Genomic DNA, 14,073 nt, shown 5'->3' on the forward strand with positions numbered 1-14,073 from the left:
CTGAAAGGGTTAAGTCGGGTGACTTTTGTGGTTCAACCTCACAAGGGATTGTTGTTGTTGCCCAAGTAGGGTTTCAACCCCTCAACCAATTAACATTTCTCACACCATCATACTCCCAATTGCTAAAACTATTTCAATTCTTTCATGAATTTCTAGTCCAGTCAAGCCTGACCCACCCAGGGGTGTTGAATGTTCAGCCTCCACAAGACTATTTTGAGAAAGCGATGGCAGAATGGATCATTTTCAGCACAATTTCCATAATAAATCAGTGATACAAATATTTTATATCCTTTTTCAACACGTTTCCATTTACTTTTCCCCCCAATCTCTTCTAAGGAGCTTGGTAGTTGTATGTTATGACGGAGAATCGTGTTGAAGCCCTAGGGTGTGAAATAAATAAAAAAATCACAACCTCAGGGAATAGACAGTTGAGTTGTACACACTTTACAGTCTTAAACAGCAATGTTATCCTTCCAGTTACATAAACCTTACAAATTCAGGCACCAGGCATGAGTCCTAGACTTACAGGCTCAAGTATCAAAGAGTAGTAGTTAATATCACTCAAATATCAAATTTAATTATATATTTGGAAAAATAGTTGTGTTCCTGTTTACTAGCTTGCCAGTTTATAAAAAATGTTTACATAGTCAAACTCCAGTCCCCAAAAGAAAATCTTGTCAATTTCATGAAGATAGAGACTTTTTAACTGAAATACCAGGTTTTAATTTTCAGTGAATACATGTTTGGTGGCCAGACAGCGTATTATTTTCATCTCATACTCAACCTTGCATGCACTACCATCACATGTGACTCGATTCTGCAGTTAATGCTTATGTTTCACCATATCATTCTAGGCAGCACATCCTAGGCCAGGAATAACTACCATTATACCAGGACCAACATTATACCTAGGTTGGCCATGCCAGTGATGCTGGCAATATGGGAGTAATTACCACAGATAATACCTCATTTACACAGGGCAGCACCATAACTAATAATCTGTTGTCAGGCCTGTAGGTGGAAATTTCCATACATTCTGGAGCTAATGTCACAAACACCTAAATGTTCTCATATGCACATGCACCACATGTTTTTTTTAAATGTTTGGTGTGTACGTGTGACTGCATGTGTATTTTGTTAGCAACTGTTGTGGATTGGTGTGTGGGTGTAAGAATGCATGGGTGTGAGTGAGGTGTATGTGGCCCCTGCCCACCTCCATGGGAAAATTATCGCCCACCACTGGACAACCTACAACTAATCTAGCACAAAGTAGGTAGACGAGTCCTAAAATTGAGCAAGTGAGACCAAATTCCCCTTCCTTCAAAACCTTCCACTGATTACCAAGAGTGAGATGAACCTGCCGCAAAACACTCTCTGCCTGAACATCAGGTGATCCAAGGGGTAGGAGCTATCTAGTTACAGATGAAACTCAAACTGTGCAGTGAAAGCTGAAATCCGATTTAAAAAGGTACCACTGCTGATCATCAGAGATAGCGGGCTCTGTTCAGCTGTGCAAGCTCCCTTAGTGTAAAAGGATCATCAAGTGCCATGTATAATTCATAATGGCTATAAAAATCTAACTGTTCCCAAACTCACGATTAAGCTACATCATTGACTAAAGGTCACTTGGTTTATATATGCAAGAGCAGAACTATCTCACACACACTACTTTTGCATACTGTACCATACGTATTACTCTGCCGCAAGTCAGACACGTCTCGGGGCCTTCTCACACGTGATACCAAAACGCTCCACTCCCATTAGGCTGCTGCAGTTGATGATGTTTGCAAACTTGATTGCTTCAACAAAATTTGGTGGTTACTAAAGTCAAATCCCTACTCACAGCAATAGGTCTAAGGAGTCTATGGGATGTTAAAGATCCCTGTTTGCTATCAAGTAAGGGGCTGGTTAAGTCGCAATATTGGAACTGGGTCGGCAAGACTATTGTATCGGACTCACTAGGCAGCCGCCTCACATCAGAATTCTTGGATTTTCAAAACCAAAGCGCATATGAGCAATATATGGAGGTCATTACGATTCCTCAGGATAGAAAGCTCTATATCCAATTTAGATTTGGATCTCTTCCTGTAATGCCTTCATATCTGCGTGGCGACGACATACATCTGTGCAGCTGCATTGCCCCGGCTGTCCCAGTTCCGTTGAGTCTATTGTACACATCTTCATCGCTTGCCCGCTGTACAACTCCCCGAGGCACAAATGGATGGCACCCGTTTGCAGGTTGTTGGGAACACAATGTCACCAAGAAGCGTTGTGCATCCTAAGATCTGATTTGAGAGCACTAATTGCGTGTGCAGTAGCCAAGTTCCTTGGGAAAATGTGGATAATTAGAAGGCAAACTAGTGTCTCTACGGTTTCAACTCCATCTTCCCAAGCCCCCTAACAAGAACTAGGCAGTATTACTAGTCATTTGCAACGTAGTGCAGAGTCTCACATGTGATTTTAGTGGGATTTTAAATGTACTACTTTGGGGTTTTCCCCATGTTTATTCAACTTTCCATCCTTTTAACTGATCTTTTTTAATTGGTTTAGTCTTGATTATTACACTTTTTCCTACAACTTATTGTAATTGTATCTAACGAACGCTTGTCATGTACTCAAACTTGAAGTTTCGTATTGTAAGCACTTGCACTTTTTCGATCATAACAAATTCATTGTAATACTGCAGCATTTCATTCTTGCAATCATGTACTGTTAGCACTTGTACTTTTATGGTCGGAACGACCGAATAAAGTTTAAATTGATTTGTCACTCCACTCATTGGACAAAACACCCAGCATTTCCCCTCCATCCTACACAATACACTGATCTCCGAAAACTTTATGCGGAGCTCCACTTTAGATTTGAACACGCAGATACCGTAACACAAAGGTATGCCATAATGCATAGAGTGTGCACTGTTGTATTATTTCACTTCATTTGAGTTGATACTTGTATGTGTATACACTTTTGTCTCTATTGTGACGCTTAATACACGTGACTATAAACATGCAATCAAAATGATGCGGATTATTCTGATAAAGTCAACTTGTTGCAGAAACGCGTCCTGTTGTGTTACTTATTGCTGATGCCAAGCAATAAATATTCTAATTTCCATAGGAAGAGAATATTTTGTTTTGCTAATAACTTGGCGCCGTTTGAGATCTTCACAAAATTTTCAAACTTAGTTTGCCAGCCACTTCATCTGCTGTCTGGAAAGTTTTGGGGTGATATGTCAAGCAGAGGCTGACAAAAGGGGGGTACAAAAATGTGTTTTCCCAATGCAATTTCCCGTAGGGATTTTAGACACGACTACAGCCCAAACCGTAATTTGGTGTCAATCTGTTCAGTACTTCTGGAGTTATTAAAGCAAAAATATTTATTTATATCTAGAGACCCAGATCACTGCAGATTTGGGTGGCCAACAGCAATGCTGTGATTGGCTGGCCGCAATCTAAGAGAAAGGTTGTGCTGACATATTGTGCATCGGGACTTGGTTCCCAGGGGGGGAAATAACATTTAAAAGTGATAGAAGGGGTCAGGGTAGAGGTACCATGACCCAATGGGACTGATGAAGGGGTCTGTGAGGGATCCCTCATGGGCAAGAAATTGTTCAATTCTTTGTTTTATTTTTAGCGCACAAGGATCCACTGATCCACCCGAATCAACTTGAATCGGAGGATCCAGACTACAATTAAAAAAAAAAAAACACATACACCCTCACAGACCCACACCGCCTACTCACACTTACTCACACACCCACTCACACACCCATACAGCCACTCAGACCCACAAACGCACTTCTCCCACACAGCAACTCACACAACCACTTAATCACACAACCGCTCACCCACCCATATAGCCACTCACACAACCACTCACACAACCACTCACACAACCACTCGCCAACCCCCAAAGCCACTCACACATCCACAGACCGATATAGCCACTCACACACCTGCACAATCACTCACACACAGGCAGTGATACACTTATAGGAATTATAATACCATGTGTTTGTATAAGATGTGTTGTTGTTTTAGTATTTGATGTGAGCAAGATAACGAGCAGACCCCTTATTTGTAAGAGTATTGCTGGTGGATCTGCGGATCCATCAAATTAAGTTAAATATGAAAAAAGACTTTGGTGCATTGCATTTATAGAAAGACTACATAAGTTGCCTCACCTTTATATTCTAATTTTAAGTTTTAAATTATATAACAAGAATGAATGTGTGAATAAAATGTATTTCTAAACTTGTGAAAATGTATAGTAAATTGAATTTATGCGTCAAATTGTAGTACAATTTATATTTAAAAGAACAGTGAAATTCACTAAAATCCAAAGGTTACATGGACATTAGTCGGGCCACTGGAATTAAGCAGCAGGAAAGGGCTAAATTATGTGGTAGGGCTGAGTAAATTATGCGGCATAAAGAGGGAAATTGTGCAGCATAATACAGCACATTTATTTAAGAGCATTACTTCATTGTTTTTTTTTTTTCAAACTTAGTAACAATGTCTGGACATTGGGTGCTCCTCATTAGTACCAGTGCAATGCCCAAATCTAGCAATAAGCAACAGAAAGGTGAACGGGCAACTTTGCTAATGCATTTTCTGGGAAATGTCTAGGAAGCAAAAATGCAAAACACACTAGTCAAAGTCCCTGCCAAACCAGTGTTGTGGATTAGGGCATGCGTTATTTGGTGTAGGGGCTGCTGTGAGTAGACAAAGTTTGTCTTTGGAATACTATGGAAAACGATGTTCCTGTACTTTTTACATCGAGCATTCGAGACCTGTTGTAACTTCTCTTGTGGGCGAAAGCTGCCCCCCTGCTTTCGATTTGTTTGTTCCACTGTCCTTTAAAAATCCTTGCTTGCTAGTGGTCAGTCCTGCGTCATTATCCCTCCTTTTTCTCTTCAGTTCCTCCCAGCAGCAGGGACGAAGTACTCTCTCATTACTCTATGGTTCTCTATCTGTTTTTTGGGGAACAATTTCTTTCTTGGTTTCTGCTCTGTTACTGTCTGCCTGTGTTCAGCTTTGGTGCCACAGCTGTTTAGATTTTACTATAGCGTTCCTCCCTATCACCTTCTCTTAATGCCACAGTTGTGTTAGTGCTGCACTTGCACCCTACCTCCCGCTCCTTTGCATGTGTTTTTCAGCTTTTTTGCACTTTTTAGATGTCCATCGTCAGTACGACTATTTTAGTAGGATATTTGTATGGTCAAGGCTTCTTTTTAAGGGAGATTGGACTTGATAAAGTTTTCTTTTTCTTTGTAAGAAGGAAGAGGCATTGCAGCCCCTCCCACTCCTCCTTGTGCAGCGGCACAGCAAATTATGTGGAACACTCCGGCTCTCTGGGGAGAGGTGGGTGGAGGTGATTGGGGGTGCCATTTCCCAAGAGTGCACAGCTAAACTGTGCCCAGGCTCTTGCCTAAGGCTGATTGCACATCGTTCTCCCCAGCTGTAATCGCGTTACTCCTTCTTGATAAGGTGCGCACCACCCATGGCAGGCCCAGACTCCTCGAACAGGCAACTCCCACTCTCTAAAACCCATGCGCCTTCCCACTTCCTTCCTCTGCCTTGGACCTGACATCTCTCTAATTGCGGCAAAAAGCAGATTTTCTTTGTGAATGAAATGGTCCCGGAAGCTTAGCTAGCTCCAAACCAAAGGATCCAGCAATAGGCTCTCTCTTAGACTGCTGTAAATCATTGTTATGAGGTCTGTGCGAATCACTGGCACACATGTGCTACAAATGACCCACGCCTAGACAGCCAGGTGGGTAGTGGATCCAAGTGGCAGGAATTCATTACACTGACAACACTAAAATGACTGTACCCAGTCTGAGACAGGGATGCAATAAAAATGTGCATGTGTTGTGCCTTAAACAGTAAAAAGCCTACTTATCTAACTATAAAATTGATCCGCTGAAGCGTGAATGTTGTTGCGCTGAATCAAGCATAAACTGACTTGTTTCACTGGGTGATTCTTCAGACAAGGCACCCGACGCTTCTGGAACTAATATCCAACTAATGTCAGGGCTGAAATCAAACTCCTGCTGTTTAGCCAACTATTTATGACCTGTTGTTCACACAGATCCAAAACTTAGTGGTGTCCCATCCAACACACTGCAGCCAGGCCATTTAAACACTCTTTAACAACCACTGCCATCCTTTGTCTATCAGCCCAAATGCCCTGTGTTTTTTATCCCTCTGTACTCCTGGCAGTCCATCTGTACACTCAGCAGTGCACAAAATGGAAGGAAATTAAAAAAATAAAACGCTGCACTTACTGTGTTTCTTGGCACCCTTATTTGGCAGATAACGGTAGTGCAGCATTAAGAGATGCAGTGATTTGTTCAGGATCATACAGTTTGTTCAAGTTGTGGCGTTTAGAAGTTGAATATTCTAGGTCAGTGACTGACTTATTAACATAATAGACCATATTTTCTACAACATTTTATGCTCCCGATTTAATCATTTGTGATTTTGTTTTTTTTAGGATTTTTATCACTTAACTATTTTAAATATCAAGAAAGCTTAATGACATTTATTTAGCAAATATTTTACGCTCTGCTATATGCTCTTTAGGGTTTCCTAGAAGTTAATAGTAGATTGCTGTTAACAGTTCGAGGGAAGGGTGGGATGATGAAGTGACCTGCTCTTAGGTCACGCTCTGTAACTGGGACTACAGTGCTGTATTAGGTAAACAATCACTTGAAACACTTTCTTTTTCTGCATTTTCCTATTATTACTAGTTTCCTTCTGCATTTATCACCGGAAGGTCACTGGCAGCGGCGGCCGGCACGGATTGGGGGTGGCGGGGGGAGCAGCGGGTTGGAGGCTAAATAAAAAAATGATTTAACTTACCTGCTTGCCACATCCTCCTTACCGCTCCTCCTGGTTGCGTCTCTCCTCCTACAGCCAGCAGGAACAGGAAGTAGCCTGAAAGCACCAAGGCTCCCCAGAGCCAATCACAATGTTGCAATGCAGTGTTGTGATTGGTCTGAGCGCCATGGCTCGACACTCATACAGGGCATTGGGGCCTGGGCATGTTCTCCATCCAGGCTGTAATACAGCCTGGGTGGAGAAGAGGGAAAGTGTGCATGACTTGTTTGGGTGGCCCGTCATTGCGCACTTGGGAGTGGGGGCAAACCATTCCTCGGCTGCTCTGTCAGCCCCGCCCCGCAAAGCTGACGTGCACCAAAAAGGGAAAAAAAATAGCTGAGTTATCGTTTTATTTTTGTCTTCTACTACTGAAAAAAAAACAATGGGGCGATGCTCCTCCGCCTTAGTGGAGGAGCCGTGACTGGTCACTTGACACATTTTGGGATGCCGAACTCCCCTTGCTGGTATGACAGCGGAGCAGTGCACAATGAACTTCCTATTCCAAAACCCTTAACGCATGCTCACACGTATACCAAATTGCGCAAAGCTGGAAAAGCGCTGCGTTTACTGATATTACACAAAACAGCTTTGATTCTTAACCAGTCGATTACCCGATGAACACCACAGACAGCACCCAGGATAATATACTGCATTGCTAAACACACATACGGTCCCAAATCCTACTGTACTGTAAAGGAAAGCACACAGGTAAAAGACATTTTCATTTACACTGCCAATAGCTTGTATGTACTTGTTGGGCTCCTGCTTCTGCATGTGACTCAAGCTACAGCAAATGCTACTGGATAGATTTTCATCGAACTTGGACTGCAAGACAGCACTTGGTCGATGGTTTATAGTATAGTCCAGTTTGTTTTGTTCTAATTAAAAAAAAATGCAGTGATACAAAATAAACTATATGAATGACAATTTAGTTTGTCCCCCGCTACCCTGTTCCAATGATATCTTAAGCTTACATCAGAAATATCCCCTTTCTATCTTAGCTAACAATTTAGAGGATCTATGAGGCGTTGTGACATTCAAACATTCATTTTGCAATATTTGGAAATTTCATAAGCCACTCTTGGTTGGATATCTTAAGATAACTGACTTTGATAATAACAGTAAATTGCTTTTCATATGTTTTACAGCAGTTTTGGCGTCCGATTGGCTCAATAAATTGTGTTTTATTATTGTGAGACTGTTTCCTGGGCAATCGCTTTATTGTCTTTTTTGCTTTAAACAATGTTTTGTGTCGTTTATACTGACAGAATAGGAAACACGTTTTTTCCTTTGCAATCCTACTTCCCCCACACTTTAATATAAATGGTTTTACTTCTGTGTAATAAGTACCTTTGGTACAAAAATGGATATAATTAAAATCCCAAATTTAGTACACGCCACGGTATTTGACACATAAGTAGAATGTAATCTTCCTAGAGGTTTAATAATTAAGTAAAACAATTGTCTAATTAGGAAAAAAAGGTATTGGTGGTTCAGGAATTATATTTTTTCATTGGATCAAGGGCCCGGGTATTACTAACAAAGTGCCTGCAATATTTTAATAAATAATAGTTAGCTGTAGAAATGAAATATAAAATACATTTGCAGAAAACCTTTTTTTTTTTAAGTATACAGCTAACTATGTTTGAATTTGGCAAGTTTTGTGCAGATTGTATGCTAACATGGGAGCTTCAAACAGTTGCTTTTCGCATTTTATTTCTAATAGAAGTATTTTTTTCATGTATGATGCAAAGAGAGAGTAGATTCGGCAACACCCGTTTTGGCATGAACATAAAATTTGGACTAAGAGTGTGCTTTTTGTGATATGCGCAGTTAGAGACTCCGCTTATAAATTGGATGAAATGTCCTTAATCCTTCCTTGTATGTAAATATGGGAGTATACGTAGTACAAGTATTTGATGTTTGATTTAGTTTCACTCTTCATTTGATCAGGCAATCTCAACATGCTCCACCCTGTTGGATATCATGCTAGTGTTTTTTTCAAGGTGTATAAAAACACAAGATTGAAGAATTAGATAAAGTATAGCTATAGCAGTAGTTTGGTATTCATGTCAAAAGCTGGTCTTTGGAGCTATTTTGAGGTCTGTGGGACAATACATAGTACCTCAGGACTCATGTAACAATAATACATTGTGAGGATATATTCTTAGGTCAGCCAAGCCCTGCACATAGGGAGACCATGGCACACCTCACAGGTGCAGGCTGTGCTCCTCCGTCAGTACTAGCAGAGTATGACTTCACGCTTTGACCTTCTTATGCTGCATTTAGAGGTCCTGCACACAAGGCATGAGCAGAGACCGTGCCTTGTGGCTACTGTAGGAAGATGTCATGCGACAATGCAGTTTGCAAATTACTCCTGTTCAAGAGTCCACAGGAGACAGGCAGTCACGAATATCTATTTTGTGAGGGAAATTTAACCCACTTTTGGAATAGTGTAAACTACAATTTAGATGAGAGAAGAAAAACAAAAGTTTATATCAATAGCCTTATGTGGTTTATAATCCTAACGATTTGCATACATAGTTTACAACATCCCATCTCATTCTAATGGCTAATTATAATGAAGCCTCAGTCCCCACTTAGTGATTCTCTCCAGGGACCAGACTGGATCTAGAAAGCTTCAGAAGTAGTTTTGGCTTGCATGTACGTGGTTCCTTCAACCTCTGTTGTGAGTCCATCCAGCTTCTGGATATAATGACATAAAGCTGCGTTGAGGGCAGTTCCTCTTTTTTCTGTGCTCTTTAACACAGATCAAGAGATTAGCTCCTAGCGCTTTTGGACTTTACCAAAGCCCGTTTTGAAATTCAAAGATTAAATTCTTAAGTCTGCAGGGTTTTCACCCTTGAAGATTACTGGTTTCAAACTGTGCTCTGTGTGAAACAAGCAGATATCTGTTAGAGATCCGTACATCTGCCTATGGTGCCTCAATATCCAACATGAATCCAAGTCTTGTGACAGATGCTCCCTGATGCACCCAAAGTCATCAGGGAGGAGAAACCCAAACTTCAAGTCACTGAGCACAAAAAGCGAGCCTGGTCTGTTCCAGGTCACAAGGTCAGCCTCTGTCTGGAGCACCCATATCAGCTAAGCCAACAGTGAAATTGATGGAGAAGTAAAAAAAGAAGCGTGGAAGAAGTAAGTGAGGCTCTTAGATGTCCAGATGCTCCTGATCATGGAGAAAGTCTCATGGTGAGCGTTCCAGAGTCCTGACACTGGCCTCACCTTCCTTCTCCTAAATCTGACAAAGCGGAAGCCACCTGCACACCAAATTCCTTGGGCCTTAGTAGACTGTGCAGCAAATTCAGACCTTCAGAGAGGACATGCTGCAGATAGTCAAAATGATTATGCCTTCCTCAGGCACTCTACATCACCCCACTTGTGAGACAGTGCCTCCAATTCATTTGCCACTGGCTAGCCCGTCCCTGTCGCAGAATGACCCTAGGTGAAGTCAACCCAGTCCACTTCTGGTTTCATGCCAGATGTTCCTCTATCCAAAAGTTCTGCTGCAGCTTCAGATTAGGATAGTTTCTCGGATAGGGTTTTTCCCTATGTCATGCCATATAATCACAAAGACACGCCCATTTGTGGAGAAAGAAATCCCCCCCCCCCCCCTGCACTCCGATTCTTTTGCCTCAGCAGCAATGAAACTGTAGGATGGAGGCGATTTGTGGGCCTGACTCAGATTCAATACAGTCTCTTCATTCTGCCCAATATGAAGACCATGAAGAGGAGGTTGATAAATTATTTTACTGATTTATATCTCCAATTACATAATGTCATTGGCCTTGATACTGCTCCAGGATTTCCCCATTCGGATCCCCAAATGAAGAAAGTTTCTCTTTCCCTTTTGTGTTTAGGAGGATGGTAGAAGTAGTGGAACTGCCCCTCCCCATTCAGGAGATTAGGCAAATCTTACAGAAATGTTTGCAACCTGGGCCATTCACTTCCGAAACTCTGCTGCCATTTAATATGGCTCTAGTAGACCCATAACACACAAGATGATGGACGGAATGTTGCACAATGGCAAAACACTCCCCCCCCCCCCCAGTCACAGATCTGGGTTTAATCCATCGTTATTTTGCTCACCACACCACCCCAGTTCAGACATGGCCATATGCAAATCAGTCTTGACCTTGTGCCTCATGGGAACAGTCCAGCCCGAACTGCCAAGCCATGTCTTCCCTGGACCGGAATCAAGCATCCTAGGACCAGTTTCGGGGTTTCACCCCTCTTCAGCCAGGATAGCTTGACTCCAGTGGTGTAGTGAGCACGGGACCCACGTCTGGGCATACCCTTCCCACATAGGGTGAACAGCAAAACACACAAGATGATGGACGGAATGTTGCACAATGGCAAAACACTCACCCCCAGTCACAGATCTGGGTTTAATCCATCGTTATTTTGCTCACCACACCACCCCAGTTCAGACATGGCCATATGCAAATCAGTCTTGACCCTGTGCCTCATGGGAACAGTCCAGCCCGAACTGCCAAGCCATGTCTTCCCTGGACCGGAATCAAGCATCCTAGGACCGGTTTCTGGCTATCAGCCGTCATCAGCCAGGATAGCTTGACTCCAGTGGCGTAGTGAGCACGGGACCCACGTCTGGGCATACCCTTCCCACATAGGGTGAACAGCAAAACACACAAGATGATGGACGGAATGTTGCACAATGGCAAAACACTCACCCCCAGTCACAGATCTGGGTTTAATCCATCGTTATTTTGCTCACCACACCACCCCAGTTCAGACATGGCCATATGCAAATCAGTCTTGACCCTGTGCCTCATGGGAACAGTCCAGCCCGAACTGCCAAGCCATGTCTTCCCTGGACCGGAATCAAGCATCCTAGGACCGGTTTCTGGCTATCAGCCGTCATCAGCCAGGATAGCTTGACTCCAGTGGCGTAGTGAGCACGGGACCCACGTCTGGGCATACCCTTCCCACATAGGGTGAACAGCAAAACACACAAGATGATGGACGGAATGTTGCACAATGGCAAAACACTCACCCCCAGTCACAGATCTGGGTTTAATCCATCGTTATTTTGCTCACCACACCACCCCAGTTCAGACATGGCCATATGCAAATCAGTCTTGACCCTGTTCATGGGAATAGTCCAGCCCGAACTGCCAAGCCATGTCTTCCCTGGACCGGAATCAAGCATCCTAGGACCGGTTTCTGGCTATCAGCCGTCATCAGCCAGGATAGCTTGACTCCAGTGGCGTGGTGAGCACGGGACCCACGTCTGGGCATACCCTTCCCACATAGGGTGAACAGCAAAACACACAAGATGATGGACGGAATGTTGCACAATGGCAAAACACTCACCCCCAGTCACAGATCTGGGTTTAATCCATCGTTATTTTGCTCACCACACCACCCCAGTTCAGACATGGCCATATGCAAATCAGTCTTGACCCTGTGCCTCATGGGAACAGTCCAGCCCGAACTGCCAAGCCATGTCTTCCCTGGACCGGAATCAAGCATCCTAGGACCGGTTTCTGGCTATCAGCCGTCATCAGCCAGGATAGCTTGACTCCAGTGGCGTAGTGAGCACGGGACCCACGTCTGGGCATACCCTTCCCACATAGGGTGAACAGCAAAACACACAAGATGATGGACGGAATGTAGTAGACCCATATTCATGTGCATGTGCGAAACGATTTTATGAGACAGCAGGGAGTTGCCCCATTGATTAGCTCCATAAACTGACTCCTGATGGCCCCAAGTTTTTCATTTGAATCCCACTTTGGTACAGGCCTCCACTTGTAAGATGAATCTTAAGTCTTTTGCTGCAGCTTATCCAGATGAGAAATACAAGAAAATTGTTTACATGTTAGGTGCTACACCATCTAGGGCATGTCACATGAGATTATTCCTGCACTGCCCCAACATCTACATGATGACGTCACAAAAATGGTCCAAGATGAACAAGATGCAGCTAAACAGAATTTATGTCCTGGCCTGGACACTACAGGCTCTGCTGATCGTTGATTGGGCGTCAGTGCCATTATCAGACAACATGCCTGGATGAGGTCCTCCGGATTTTCCAGGGACATCCAGTGTGTCATTAATGGATGTGCCCTTTGATGGGGCTATGTTTTTTGGGCAAAGGCGGATGCAGCTCTAGTATGTGTCAAAATCGGCAGAGCTATATTTCGCTGCTTGCGATTGTCATCCCCAGCCTGCTAATTCCGCCAGCAGCACAGGTCTGAAGATACTCTAGGATACTCACTTTCTTCCTGCAGCGGCTGTTGCAGCCCATCCGGCAACACACACAAGTTTAGCGTGGTGCTAAAGGCGGTGTCAAGGGTCAAAAGCAGCAGCAGCATCCATTGTCTTTCATCACTCGTCTCCAGGCAATGCTGCCAAGCCCCTTTACATTGCCTTTGAAAAGGCATCCAAGGCTGGTAAGGATAACGGATAGCATTTAGTGTACCATATTGGCAGTAGATCAGTCTAGATTGTCCAAGCTGGCTTTTCCCTTCTTTTTCTGGACTCCCATCCTCACATTCTGCCTGCTTTCACCAAAATGTTGATGGTCCACATGAGTATGGTCTCCAAGAAAGTGTTGATGTTGCTTGCCAAGTTTGCTTTGAGCTGCTGCCCAAGGTGGAGCATGAAATTGGCAGCCACTCAAATTGCTTTGTGGTCCATAAAAAGGACAGGGGCTTGAGACTGATCTTACAAACCAGCCTCACATTCCAATTCTACTCAGGGACCTTTGAGGAGTAATAAGGTCTGCTCTGCAATCTGCCGGTACAAACTTAATCTTGTCAGCCACACTATGTATCTGAAGATGTGGGGGAAAAAAGGAGACGACTTATGTTGGCATGGACGAGTGGTACCTATATGTGGCTCTGTTTTGTCCTATCCAGAGATGAGGCAGACTTGCTGCAGAGGCCTTGCAGGAATTGCTGGATCGAGTCTGACACCTAGGGAAATTAACAAGGTGATAAATCTGTTTAGAGTATACACCAAAATAATGTTACTGAAGGTAAGTAACGTATTCATTTGGAGCTATAGCTCAAAAACATTTTCAGGTAGTGTGTGCTATATTTCTTCTTGGTGCCTTATTTAAATGGCACTTTATTTGTGTGGTGGGTTAATAGATATTTCCTTTAGGCAGTAAAAAAGTATAAAGGGTTTTGTTTTATGGGTGCTC

General features: G+C 43.2%; 1 protein-coding gene across 2 annotated transcripts in view; it reads left to right on the plus strand.

Annotated features, from left to right (window-relative positions):
* CDC42SE2 (CDC42 small effector 2) overlaps positions 1 to 14,073 on the plus strand; it is a 352,848-nt gene that overhangs the window by 279,159 nt on the left and 59,616 nt on the right. The gene's annotated exons all lie outside the window — the stretch shown is intronic.

This window comes from Triturus cristatus, chromosome 2_1, assembly GCF_964204655.1.
Source record: "Triturus cristatus chromosome 2_1, aTriCri1.1, whole genome shotgun sequence".
In the NCBI taxonomy this organism is placed as follows: domain Eukaryota; kingdom Metazoa; phylum Chordata; class Amphibia; order Caudata; family Salamandridae; genus Triturus; species Triturus cristatus.